This window comes from Puntigrus tetrazona, unplaced genomic scaffold (assembly GCF_018831695.1).
Source record: "Puntigrus tetrazona isolate hp1 unplaced genomic scaffold, ASM1883169v1 S000000300, whole genome shotgun sequence".
NCBI lineage: Eukaryota > Metazoa > Chordata > Actinopteri > Cypriniformes > Cyprinidae > Puntigrus > Puntigrus tetrazona.
In genome coordinates this window covers 92,501-105,000 of record NW_025047960.1, presented here as the reverse complement: position 1 = coordinate 105,000, position 12,500 = coordinate 92,501, and the positions used below count along the sequence as shown (strand labels likewise).

The 12,500-nt window shown below is 40.8% G+C and overlaps 1 pseudogene; it reads left to right on the top strand.

The window, feature by feature from the left end:
- The first annotated feature begins 3,448 nt into the window (after positions 1–3,448).
- Positions 3,449–12,500, top strand: part of LOC122333612 — a 22,249-nt pseudogene continuing 13,197 nt past the window's right edge.

Below are 12,500 nucleotides of genomic sequence, written 5' to 3'. Positions count from 1 at the left end.
TATCAGGTTTGATGCAGGGCCGTTAGAGGAGCTGAAGCGTTATGTCTCCACACACCGATATAATCTGAACCGGCGCAGTCAAAACAGACAGAGTTCAGGGTGAAGACTCAACACACACACACACACACACACAGACACACACATCTGGAGCGCCATGTACCTGCGTTCAAACACACGCTAACTCATAGATGCTCCTTATAAAATTCCTTGAAAAAAAAAAACGTTAGATAACACATACGATATGATAATCAGAAAATCCTCTTCCTATTCGCTTGTTGAGTCTTTTCATGCAAGTTTAGTTTTTTGGAGTATTTCATTTATCAGGCTTTTTTGGCCGTATATTAAGATAAGATGCACGGGCTGCTTGTAATATACAGTAAATCAGTCAGATGATTATAACAGTAGAGCAGACACTTAAAATGATCTAAATATCAGTCTATATGTCCGGTAACACTGTCTCAGACTGAAAGGATCTAAACACACAATACAGCTGAAGAAATAAAGTCTCCTCAGAAGATGTGAGATGTTTTGGAGGAACAGTGAAAGTAAAGCTCCTCAAAAGATCCTGAAGATCTAAAAAACGATTGACGGAGAATCAAGTGAAGACAGTAAGAGCTGATCTGGAGATATCAAAAAAACTGCTTCATCATCAACAAGCCGTCTTTCTCTGCTCAGTTTTCAGTGCTGGTGACAGGACGGAGATGAGAGGTCAGCACGCTGTTAACCTTTGACCCTTCAGAGCGAGTCTTCAGCCTCTGATTGTAATTATCCCTCTCTTCATCTTCTGCTTCACCTGATTGTTAATCGTCCCTCGTTTGCATCTCATTATTTATTGATTGTCTTTCCCTCGTCGCGTGCTTTTTTTTTGTTTGTGTCGAGCCTCTGATATTCACAAGCTTTCGTGAGAAACAGGAACCATCCAAGGAGCACAAAAAACTGAGGACTTTCTAAGAAAAGTACGTTCTGTTACATTACTTCTGAACGTCCTGCAAACATTAAAGTAACATTCCATTATAGAATTATGTGAACGTTGGCAGTGTTGCTTTTAAATGTTTGAAACAAGTTATCATTAAATGAGCTTCCATCTCAAACATTTCAGAAACGAATTCTTAATGTTTTTGTGCTAACGTTTCGAGAACATTATGAGCGTGGAGCTTTCAGGAAACATAACACAGATTATTTAGAACGTTATATTAATATTACCTCGGCAGAACGTTATCAGAACACTGCTGCTTCGGTTCTAGCATGTACTATATATAAAACATGGTGAGAAGTGTTTTATATTATGTTTGAAAGACCGGTTTTCTTCGAATGATTGCGAGGTTTTTTAAAGGTTGCTGTAATATAAATGTTCTAGTGTTTATCTTTTCACCTGAACACGCATTTTCTAACATACTAAGCAAAAATGTGTTCGTAATCACATCCGAAATACAAGTTTTGCTTACATAATATATGTGTGCTTTGCATAGTTAAAAAGTATATATAAATACACACAGAATATATGTAGAAAGAAAATCACATGCTGCATATATCATTTATATAATATATTACTTTATTCAATATATAAACGTTATGTTTTTCTTAAATGCATGCATGCTTATATGTGGATTAATATATACACAGTGGACTTTTATTTTTTAAGCTTAATCGTGATTATTCATTCGAGAGCGCTGTTTTTTTAAATTATATTCTGATGATGTTTTCTTGTCAGGATCGGAACGTTACAGAAACGTTTCAGGGAGGTTAGTCAAGCACAGATATACGAGGACGTTCCAAAATGCCTGCCAAACATGAATAACGTTTATGTAACGCGGCGAGAGCGTTCTTTGTCGGCCGGGTTCTTCCAAGCAGACGCACTGATGTGAAGCGACACCTGACAAGAGTTTTCTGTGTTTCGGCACATGTAAAGCGTCCGCTGACAGCGGCCTCGGCGGCGTTTGATGACGCTGACAGCTGTGTGAAGGACGGCCGAGGGCACTTTACATATTCACTAAGCCCTGAGTGCCGGGGCCGTCCTGACCCCCAAAGGCCCCAGATTTGGCAGTTATTCTGCGCCCGGCACAAAGAGAGAAAATTGCAGCAATTATCTCAATTCTCTTGATTGGTTTGGCTGGCTGGGTTTCAGGTTCAGGTTTCATAAAACGCAGCGGCTGGATGGCAGAGCCGTGTGGTCGGATTACTTTTTGCAAATAACTATCGAGCAAAGTAACTTTTTCATTTACTGAGAAAATACCTGAGTCGATTTCCCAGGTAAGTAAGACGGGCGTGTTTCTCATGCGCTGACTGGCAGCTCTCGTGTTGAAATAAATCAGTATTTTACACACGATACAGTAGCTCACTCATCTCGCCTGCACAAAAACACATGCAGTGTTCCTCAGAAACAGTAAAACAGGCGAAAGGCAAACTCTGATCAGAAAAGAACACAGATCTTTGGTGGATTCAATCCAATCAAATTCGAGCATGCGCAAAACGAAGCGTTCATGTTTTCCGTTCTTCTCCTGTGCTCTAGTGTAGATGTAAATGTACTTTTCCTTGACCTGAGCTTCAGCGTTTGCCAAAAATAGCACTTTTAATGTTAAAAAATGAACACAGAAAGTACCACACGACATTACTTTCCTTAATACGTAGAAAAAAAAAGTAACGTACTGTGCTTTTTTTTAGGGAGTAGCACGATATTGTAATGCAAAGTTTTAAAAATAGCTTTCCTCAACACAACGTATGTGTTATCTTATCTCTTTCTGGTTTGGAGAAAGTACTATTACTTTAGGAAAATTAACCATGGTTTTACTATAAAACAAACAAACAAATAAACAAACAAACGATCAAAAAACATAGGCTAGTTACTCGCTTATAGTTAAACCACGGTAACCAAAAATTATTCAATGGTTAACCAGTTTAATTGTGTTATTTGTAGTAAAACTGTGGTGGTCATCAAGTGGTTATCAATACGCTGAAAAAACACGATTATGACACTTTTACTACAATAAAATCATGGATAACTTTCACAGGGGTCGTTGTTTATTTATATTTATTTTATTATATGTTTATTATTATATATATATATATATATATATATATATATATATATATATATATATATATATATATATATATATATATATATATATATATATATTTTTTTTTTTTTTTTTTTTTTTTTATAGTAATAAAATATAATAAAATAAATATAAATAAACAACGACCCCTGTGAAAGTTATTTATTGTTTGAAAGTATATTATTGTTATTTTATTATTATTTTATGTACGTCCTTCGTTTGCTGTATTTTATGTTCACACAACGTTTGTATTGTTAAACGTCAACAAACTACAACGTCTGCGTGCAAGACAGAACTACATCTCCCGTCGTGCTCCGCGCATGCGTCTGCGCGTCGCGCTCGATGGGCGGAGCCTCGACTTCTGCGAGCGTCGGTCTGGTCTGCGGAGGAGCTCCACAGAACAAACCGACACACAACCGGAGTGGAAAATGTGAACGGAAGATTCGGGATTGGGAATAACGACAGAAAACCGTTACAAGAGTGTTTATCTGCGGACGAGATATGATATTTAAGAGAACAGACGTGCCGCAGGTGAGATATCCGTTAGATATTTACCGCTTTTGGCTGAAGTTGCTTTCAGAGTCTCCGCGTCTGACGCGACGCGACAAACTAGAACGATCCCATTATGATCAACGCAACGCTTGCGGCACCGACAGCAGGAGCGTTCTGGTTTTGACGCGTCGCGTCGCTCTCTCTCAGAGTAAACGGGATGTTTCAGTCAGATTAGCCGTTTAAATGGCCGTTAAATAACCGTCACGATTCAAATAAATGATTTTAAATTTGAAGATGAACGTCTATTGAACGGAAACCAGGAGCCCGGAGTAATGTGTGTGTGTGTGTGTGTTCAGAGTCTTTGTCACCCGTTACTGTAGGTACGTTGTTTTTGTTCCGTTCTGGTGGGTGTTTGAACGGGTTCGTTCTGATGGGCGTTTAAAGATCCGCTTGAAGAGCGCTCCGATTCATTCCGGCTCTCACAACGGAGCAAAGTTTCCGTTAAAAACAATAGCGTCTGCAGTGATTCCTACCGCTGTAAAACTCTGGTAACTTATTAGCATTAGCAGCTACTGTCTTCAGAAAGAGAGGAAAGATATTTGACAGATTTTTAAAACTTCCTGTCAAACTCTGCTTTAGAGATTCGTTTACCGACGTTGTGCAGCGGTGGCTGTGGTGGTCGGGCTTTCTTGGTTTTATCATTCGTCGACAACCATGACTTGACATTTTTCCATTAGGGAACTCTGGATGTGCGTCAAAACCTAATCAGCAGTTTTGGACTTCAGTGAATCGTTTGTGAATCGATAACGTTTTGGGGCATCATAGGACCCGTTGTCTTTTTGGGTCATCAGCTCTGTTAGTGACCAATATTTTGAGGTATTGTTTGTAAATCAACAGCATTTTGGGGGCAATAAAGATCCATTTTCCACCACTGAAGTATTTTTGGGCTTTGACTGTCAGTCACTAGTGTTTTTGGGTCATCAAAGTATCCTCAATCATATTTTTTGGGCGTCATTTGTGAATCAGCAGCATTTTTTTGGTCAATCATCAATATTTTCTGGCCGTCGTTTATGATTTAGCAACATTTTTGGCCATTCTCAGTCGCCAGTATTACTGGAGTGTAAAAGTTGTCCATAACTATTATATTTTCTGGACGTTAAGTCCAATCTCAGATGTTTCTCAGTATCAATCATTCTCAGTCTTTTCTAAGAGAACCTAAATGCTGCTGACTCACGAGCTGCTTGGATGCTCGATTCTTTCGCTCTTATTGGAGTGTTTGTGTTTCTCCTCGTTCTTGGCTCAGTATTTGCATATGTTTCAGCGGTTTGTTGCTCTTTTGAATCTGGGCCAAAGTGCTTGCTGCATGTGTATTTCATGCCAAACGACGAAACCCATGATGCTCTACAATTACAGTTGAGGTGATCAGTGTTTTCATACAGGTATAAAGTCTATTTACAACCTATTTTTATTTCTACTGCTGATATTTTTTAGATGATATATTTATATTGAATTATATTGCTGATAGTTTAGCTAGGGCTGAGATGAGGAAAGTTATTATGAAGGATTTTGATGTTTTTTCACGTTTGTTTGTCGGATGCTTTATCTAAACCAAATTGCTTTGTGTTCAGTGTACAGTTAATCAGTTCGTGCTTTGTCAAAACCATTTTTGGATAAATATTTTGAAAACAAACATACTTTTTAATACTTGGCCAATGCCTTATCCAAAGTGACGTATACTGCGTTTGATCCATGCAAAATCCTATTACATTTCTAATCGAATAAAAGTGCTGCCCAACAGATGATTTGGGACATCATATAAATGTTTTAAGAATTTCATAAACCGTGCATCAAGTTATTACATGTTAATGAATAATTCTGAAGACAAACAAGTTTTCATTAATTGTTGAATTGCTTTTACGCAGTGCTTTGTTCTGCATTTGATGTATGCTTCCGACCAGTTCATGCATTGCTTGGAAGTTGAACCCATGCCCATTGCATTGCTAGTACCACGTCTGAGATGATGGTTGAAGTAAACCGTGTGAATTAGATGTAGACTTTAATGGTGACTGTGTTGTGTTTGTTTCAGGGTGTTTCATCAGTCTGCTAAAGCCGCATTATGACAAACACTGTGATCGCAGAGACATGAATGGATTTGATGGAGACCTCGCTCTGTAGGGTGTGAGGATTTAACCCCATCGTCTTCAGGGTCCGGTTCTGTGTTCGTCGAAGGGAGGAACGGTCACTCAGACTCATCGTGATGATGAACGGGTGTCTACGCGGATGCCCTCTCGGGGTTTGAGCATGCCCGGTAACGTCTGAGCGCCCTTCTTGACCCGCAGGACACAGATCATGGCCCAGACCAGCCTGCTGCAGGGCAAACGCTTCTACTGCCGCGAGTGGGTCTTCCACAAGATCCAGCACTGCCTTCAGGAGAAAACCAGTAACCTCAGTGCCCCGGGACCCGCAGAGCCGCTCAACCCCGTCGCCGGAGCGGGTAAGGGCAGCTCGTGGGGGGTCCTGCTGGTCGGCGGTCCCGGGAGCGGGAAGACGGCTCTGTGTACGGAGTTACTGTGGCCCAGTTCGGTTCACGGCGTCCACCGAGGCCTGCACCAGCACTGCCTGGGCTTCCACTTCTGCCGAGCCGAGGACTCGGACACGCTGTGTGTGAGCGGCTTCATCCGCGGCCTGGTGTCTCAGATACGCCGGTCAGGACTCGTGCCAGAATACGAGGAGAAAGTGAGAGAGCCGGCGGTCCAGAGCGCACTGCAGCCAGGAGAGTGTGAGAGAAACCCAGCAGAGACGTTCAAGAGGTGAGAGTTCAGAGTAGATCCGTGACTTCCAGCTTCAGCTCTTCAAGGCTAAATGAAAGAACTACTGTACCATCGGCGTGTCTGTTATCAGGAGAATAACAGAAGAAATTGCTCAGATTTCATTGGGCCCTAAAAATAATAGTTTTGTTAAATGTTTAATAAATTGATGTTCAATTTAAGGTTTCATGAGTTCAAGTAGTTTTTGACAAAAATAAATTGTTTGTTAAATTCATAAATCTTTTCCCAAATATAATTTTTTTTTCTGAAAGTAGCTCTTTACTGAGAGATAAAAAGAGAAATCAAAACCTTTGAGCCTGGCTTTATCCCAAGTTCAGAAAAAGCATGCAGATTAGTGCGTATTTGATTAGATATTGCCTTATTTCCATGAATAAACATAACTTTTCAGAAATCCTGTGTAAAAAAAACAGTGATTAATCGTTTGGTGAAAGCATAATAGTATTTATTAGTGAAAATATTTTTACGGTTGGGCTGTTTTGACAAATATACATATCAAAATTACAAATGGTAATATATTTGTCATAAGTTAAACCAAAAGTTATAGTGAACACTATGTGTATTTTTTTTTTGTAAATGAAAGGTGAAATATTAGTGAGCTCGGCAGCTCTGGAGATCAAAGAGAGCAGAGGCTGAAACACCACGAGCCTCAGTGTGTGCAGCAGATGAAACACATTCACTCTGATTCACACAAATCAATGCTGTGTGTGTGTGTGTGTGTGTGTGTGTGTGTGTGTGTGTGTGTGTGTGTGTGTGTGAACTCTTCTCTTGACACGCGTGTTGACGTGACCTCGAGTGAAGGTCTCGCCTGCAGCTCACACACGAACTCTGTGAACTCTGCAGTTCTGAAGATCTGTAGATGATTGTAAGAGCTGTATGTTTGTGTTAAAAGATCTGAATTCTGAGTCAACGTCTGGTTTATTCAGTGGCACTACTGTCTCTTTAGTTTAGGGCCATTATGTTTCTGAAAGAAGTCTCTTCTGCTCACTAAGGATGCATAAATTGGATCAATAATAAATAATAAACCGCAGATTTCTCTGTGAATATGTGCTATACTAATTTATCATTAAACAGCGATTATTTGCAATAGAACTCCTTTGTGACATTATAAATGTCATTACCTTTGATCAATTTAATGCTTGCTTACTGAAAAAAGTAATAATTTCTTTAGAAAGTCTGCATAATACAAGCAACGTGTAGAGATCTATAAAGAATATAAAAGTAAAGGACAGTGGGTCATGAAGTTGACAGAATAACTTGGGGTTTGTAAATTAGCTCTGTTTTGTTGTATTTAAAGCAGAATGTGTTTGAGGTGAGGTTGGGTGCAGCTCGTGTTGATTCACAGGGCTTTGTTTGTAGGCCGGTTTCAGCCGTGATCTTCTAGACCTCAGATGAGGGTGTTGTTGTGGAAGGAAATGCACGACGTGATGGTAAACCGAAGCCCATGGGTGAGGAGCTTTCACCGCCGCTCATTCCATCTTCAAACATCAGTGATTTTGGATTGAGAAATGATTAGAGCAATGGAAGGCCGGTGTTTAGCTCGTCTGCGTGGACTGAATAGAGTCTGTTCATTTGTTCCAGGACAGCCGGGGTTTATTGGGGGCTGGTCATGTGGTGTAGAGCTAATGAAGGATGAACAGGGTGGAGCTCGGTCCGTCTCTGTCGTTCTCGGAGAGATGATTCAGCGGTTTGTAGTCGAGTGAGACAGACTCTCTCTCTGAGCTGGGAATCTGCGAACGTCTCTCAGCCTGCGTCTCCACAGAGAAATGATGTAATTGATTATGATACATGAACGTTGGTTTGCTGGTTTGGACATCAGTGTAATTTAATCAGTGTCTTTTAATGCAGGCATCGGTTTGTGATGCAGCACAGATGAGAGTCTGGTTCACTTTTCTCTAGAGTTTCTAAATGGACTTTTAGTGAATTTTACTTCCTAGCACTTATCACGGTGCAGATTGTTACAACTTTACAGAAGGTCATAATGTTAACGTTTTATGCCTCAGTAGCTGCATTTAGCAGATTAAAGCTGGATGTAGTTATGTTACGTTTGTGACGATATCGTTGAGATTTGCAATATATTTAATATAACTTTTAATTTTAATATGTCATAATTAAATGCACGTATGAAATGTTTAAAGGAGTAAGAAACCTGTAAGGCTGTATTGGGTTCGTAATGATGTGGTGTAGTGACAAGCCTAATTACTATTCAACGACGCGTGGGACTGCTGCAGTTAAATGAATCATGGCTCTGTTGTTCTGATTGACTGCTACCTGACTATCTGCTGTGTTTCTCTGCTCCAATGCATGCTGGGAGATTTCAGGCCATGCGCCCACACGCGTGCACAAACACACTCTGTGTCTGAGCGTGGCTCTGTTAATGTGTGTGTGTGACGTGGGCCGAATGAGACTCACATTCAGACTCATCTGTGTGTTCTCTCAGATAAAGTCTACAATACCAGAGCAGTGATATGATGAGAGAGACTCATCTCTGCTGGTTGTGTTAGTCAGGGTCTTACTGTACAAAACCAGTCTTCTGGAGTGATCAGATAATCCAGTCCATTTAACTGATGTAATGACAGAAACGAGCAGGAAATGAGTCAACAGACAGAGCTGATGAGAGTGACTCATGAAGATGGTATTTACTGTATAACGTGGAGTTTGCCAATTTTAGGATGAACAAATCAAAAGTAGGCCCGGACACTTATTAATGTGTACTAATGTCTGGATATTAAAGCGCATAAACGCTGCTGTGAGAAGGTGTGTGTGTGTGTCTTCTGTGTGTGTGTGTCTGTGTGTGTGTCTGTGTGTCTGTGTGTGTGTGTGTGTGTGTGTGTGTGTGTGTGTGTGTGTCTGTGTGTGTGTGTGTGTGTGTGTGTCTGTCTCTGTGTCTCTGTGTGTGTGTGTGTGTGTGTGTGTGTGTGTCTGTGTGTGTGTGTGTCTGTCTGTGTGTGTGTGTGTGTTTGTCTGTCTGTGTGTGTGTGTCTTCTGTGTGTGTGTGTCTTCTGTGTGTGTGTGTCTTTGTGTGTCTGTCTGTGTGTGTGTGTGTGTGTGTGTGTCTGTGTGTGTGTGTGTCTGTGTGTGTGTGTCTGTGTGTCTGTGTGTGTCTGTCTCTGTGTCTCTGTGTCTGTCTGTGTGTGTGTCTGTCTGTGTGTGTGTCTGTCTGTGTGTGTGTGTGTGTGTGTGTGTAGTTGTCTGTCTGTGTGTGTGTGTCTGTGTGTGTTTGCTGTACTATACCTGAACTCAGATACACTTCAACTCAGAGATCTTCACTACAACCCGTTTCCAACAAAATTAAAGTTTGGTTTAACTTGAAGAAACTGTGACAGGAATATTATTATTGCGCACTAGGATGTACTTTATGTTATAGAATGTACCGTATCTAATAATAATCTAGAAAAAAACCCACTTTTTTTATAAGGCTATATTATCATAGTTGAAAATAAATACTTAAATAGTTTTATGAATTCAATTAATTGTAATGCTGCAATTGTAAACCTTGCTATTGTTATTATTTTCATTATGTATATTTTGTATGTTTTTTTTTCAATTTGTTGAAATTGTTACAATAATAATTGTATTTTAAAATGTACATACTATTAATTTTGCCGTGAGTATTGTTATTACAGCTGATACGGCAATCAATAAAACCCGATCGAAACATGACACAGACTTTTGAATCTGCTGAGATCTGGTGGATATAACGCTGTGTGTGTTTGTCTCTCTCAGGTGTGTGTTGCTGCCGCTGCTGGGCTGTAAGGCTCCGCCTCAGGCTCTGTTTGTGCTGGTGGACTCGGTGTGGACGAGGGCTGTTTGACGGAGACAGGGATCAGAGGTCAGCAAACATCGCAGAGCTGCTGGCCGCCCATCACGAGCTCTTCCCGCCCTGGCTGCTGCTCGTCTGCTCGGCACGCCCGGCAGAACAAACACATCACCAAACTCTTCACAGGTGACCTTCTCTACCTGTGTGTGTGTGTGTGTGTGGTGCATCGGAGAGGCCGTTGTCGTGTTATTTTGCGTAAAAATGAAGTATGTTACGTAACGGGTTTCTTTTTTTAGGACTAATGTATGAAGTGCTAGAAAGTAAAGGCGTTGTTGTGTGTGTTTGTGTGTCTGAGAGTCAGTGGAGATCAGACTGGATGAGTTTCTCAGCGCCTGCAGCAGGAAATCAGCTCCAGATGTGTGAATATTTCTAATGAGCGTGTGTTTTGTGAGGACAGATAAAGAAACCCCTCATTCACAGAGTTCCTTCAGTCTTTTGTTTCTTCAAACCCTTTTTTTTTTTTGTAGCGCTCTGTTCTTTTCATTTGAAATGAATCCCATTTACTTTTTATACAGTTTTACAGATATACCTTGACTTGGATTTCTATAAAAATAACTCGAATCTGGCATGCCTCTCCAAAAACAAACACTTTGTTAATATTTCTTTGTTTCCATTGGCGCTTATTAATAAGCATGTTTTGGCTTGTTGTTTGGGGTTTGCTCATAAAGCGTTCCACAATATGAAAGTTATTAAAGTGGGAAGGTGCAGGTTGTGGTATGTTGGTCTTAATTTGCGATATAAATCATTATCATTATTTTTTTGTTTATTATGAGCTTGTTCTTGTTTCCTGTTTGTTTGTTTTTTTCCTAACAAGCTCTGCCAGCAGAAATGAGTCAAGACCTATTCCTTTTACCATGTGATTTTCTTGCATCGTTAAAATATTGTTGACCCATATATGAAAATGTGCTCACCCTCGGGTCATCCAGGATTAAAATAAGTTTGTGTCTTCATCAGATCTGGAGAAATGTGTCTCCGCGTCAGTATCTCAGACATCACAATAATCCACAGCGCTCCAGTCCATCAGGTAACATCTGGAGGAGACAAAAGATCAAACCAATCCAGTATTGAAATGTTTTTAACTAAAACATGAGCCCATAACCCATAACTCTTCCTCCAGTGAAGAAGTGTTCTGATCTGAATCAGGAGAGAAATCTGCTCAGATCAAGCGTTTACAAACAGCTCTAAACTAATGTTTTTCTCTTCTCCGGATGTTCACCGATGGACCGGAGCGCTGTGGATTATTGTGTTTTTATCAGACTCTCATTCTGACGGCACCCATTCACTGCAGAGCATCCATCGCTGAGAACGTTTGTAGATGTTTGACGTGTTTTAGGATGTGACCGTTTACAGTTTCATTTTAGTAAATGCTCTTTTTTTTCAGCACTGATCTATTTTTTCAAAAGTTCAAGGAGTTTTTTCTCTTTTTTTAGAAAACTCTGAAAATATGAGCTTCTCTCGGTTTCATCTGCCATGTGTTCATCATTTTTGCAAAACCACAAGCTGATATTAGTGTTACGATGTTCGGTGGTGCAGTCATTTGGCAGTTTTTTGTGTTATTTCTGATGACATCACAGCTGGATTGAGAAGAAATTATGAGAAGTGTGTGTGTGTGTGTGTGTGTGTGTGTGTGTGTGTGTGTGTGTGTGTGTGTGTGTGTGTGTGTGTGTGTGTGTGTGTGTGTGTGAGAGTGTGTGTGTGTGTGTGTGTGTGTGTGTGTGTGTGTGTGTGTGTGTGTGTGTGTGTGTGTGTGTGTGTGTGTGTGAGAGTGTAAGAGTGTGTGTGAGAGTGTGTGTGTGTGAGTGTGTGTGTGAGAGTGTGTGTGTGTGTGTGTGTGTGTGTGTGTGTGTGTGTGTGTGTGTGTGTGTAAGAGAGTGTGAGAGTGTGTGTGAGAGTGTGTGAGAGTGTGTGTGAGAGTGTGTGTGTGTGTCAATGGTCTCTGCACAGAAACAAGCTGCAGGCTTTCAGAATCCAGGTCAGGCTGGTGTAAAAATACTCCCACTGTCTGTGTGTGTGTGTGTGTGTGTGTGTGTGTGTGTGTGTGTGTGTGTGTGTGTGTGTGTGTGTGTGTGTGTGTGTGTGTGTGTGTGTGTGCGTGTGTGTGTGTGCGTGTGTGTGTGCGTGTGCGTGCGTGTGCGTGTGTGTGTGTGTGTGTGTGCGTGCGTGTGGTGCCTCACTGCATCCGTGACCAGTAAACACTGACCTAAGACCAGAAGATCAACTCAAATCCCAAAGTGGTTCACGTCCAGCATTAAGGATCATGAACACCTGCTCTAAAGTCGGCATGCGTTCTGGATAACACTCTCCTGC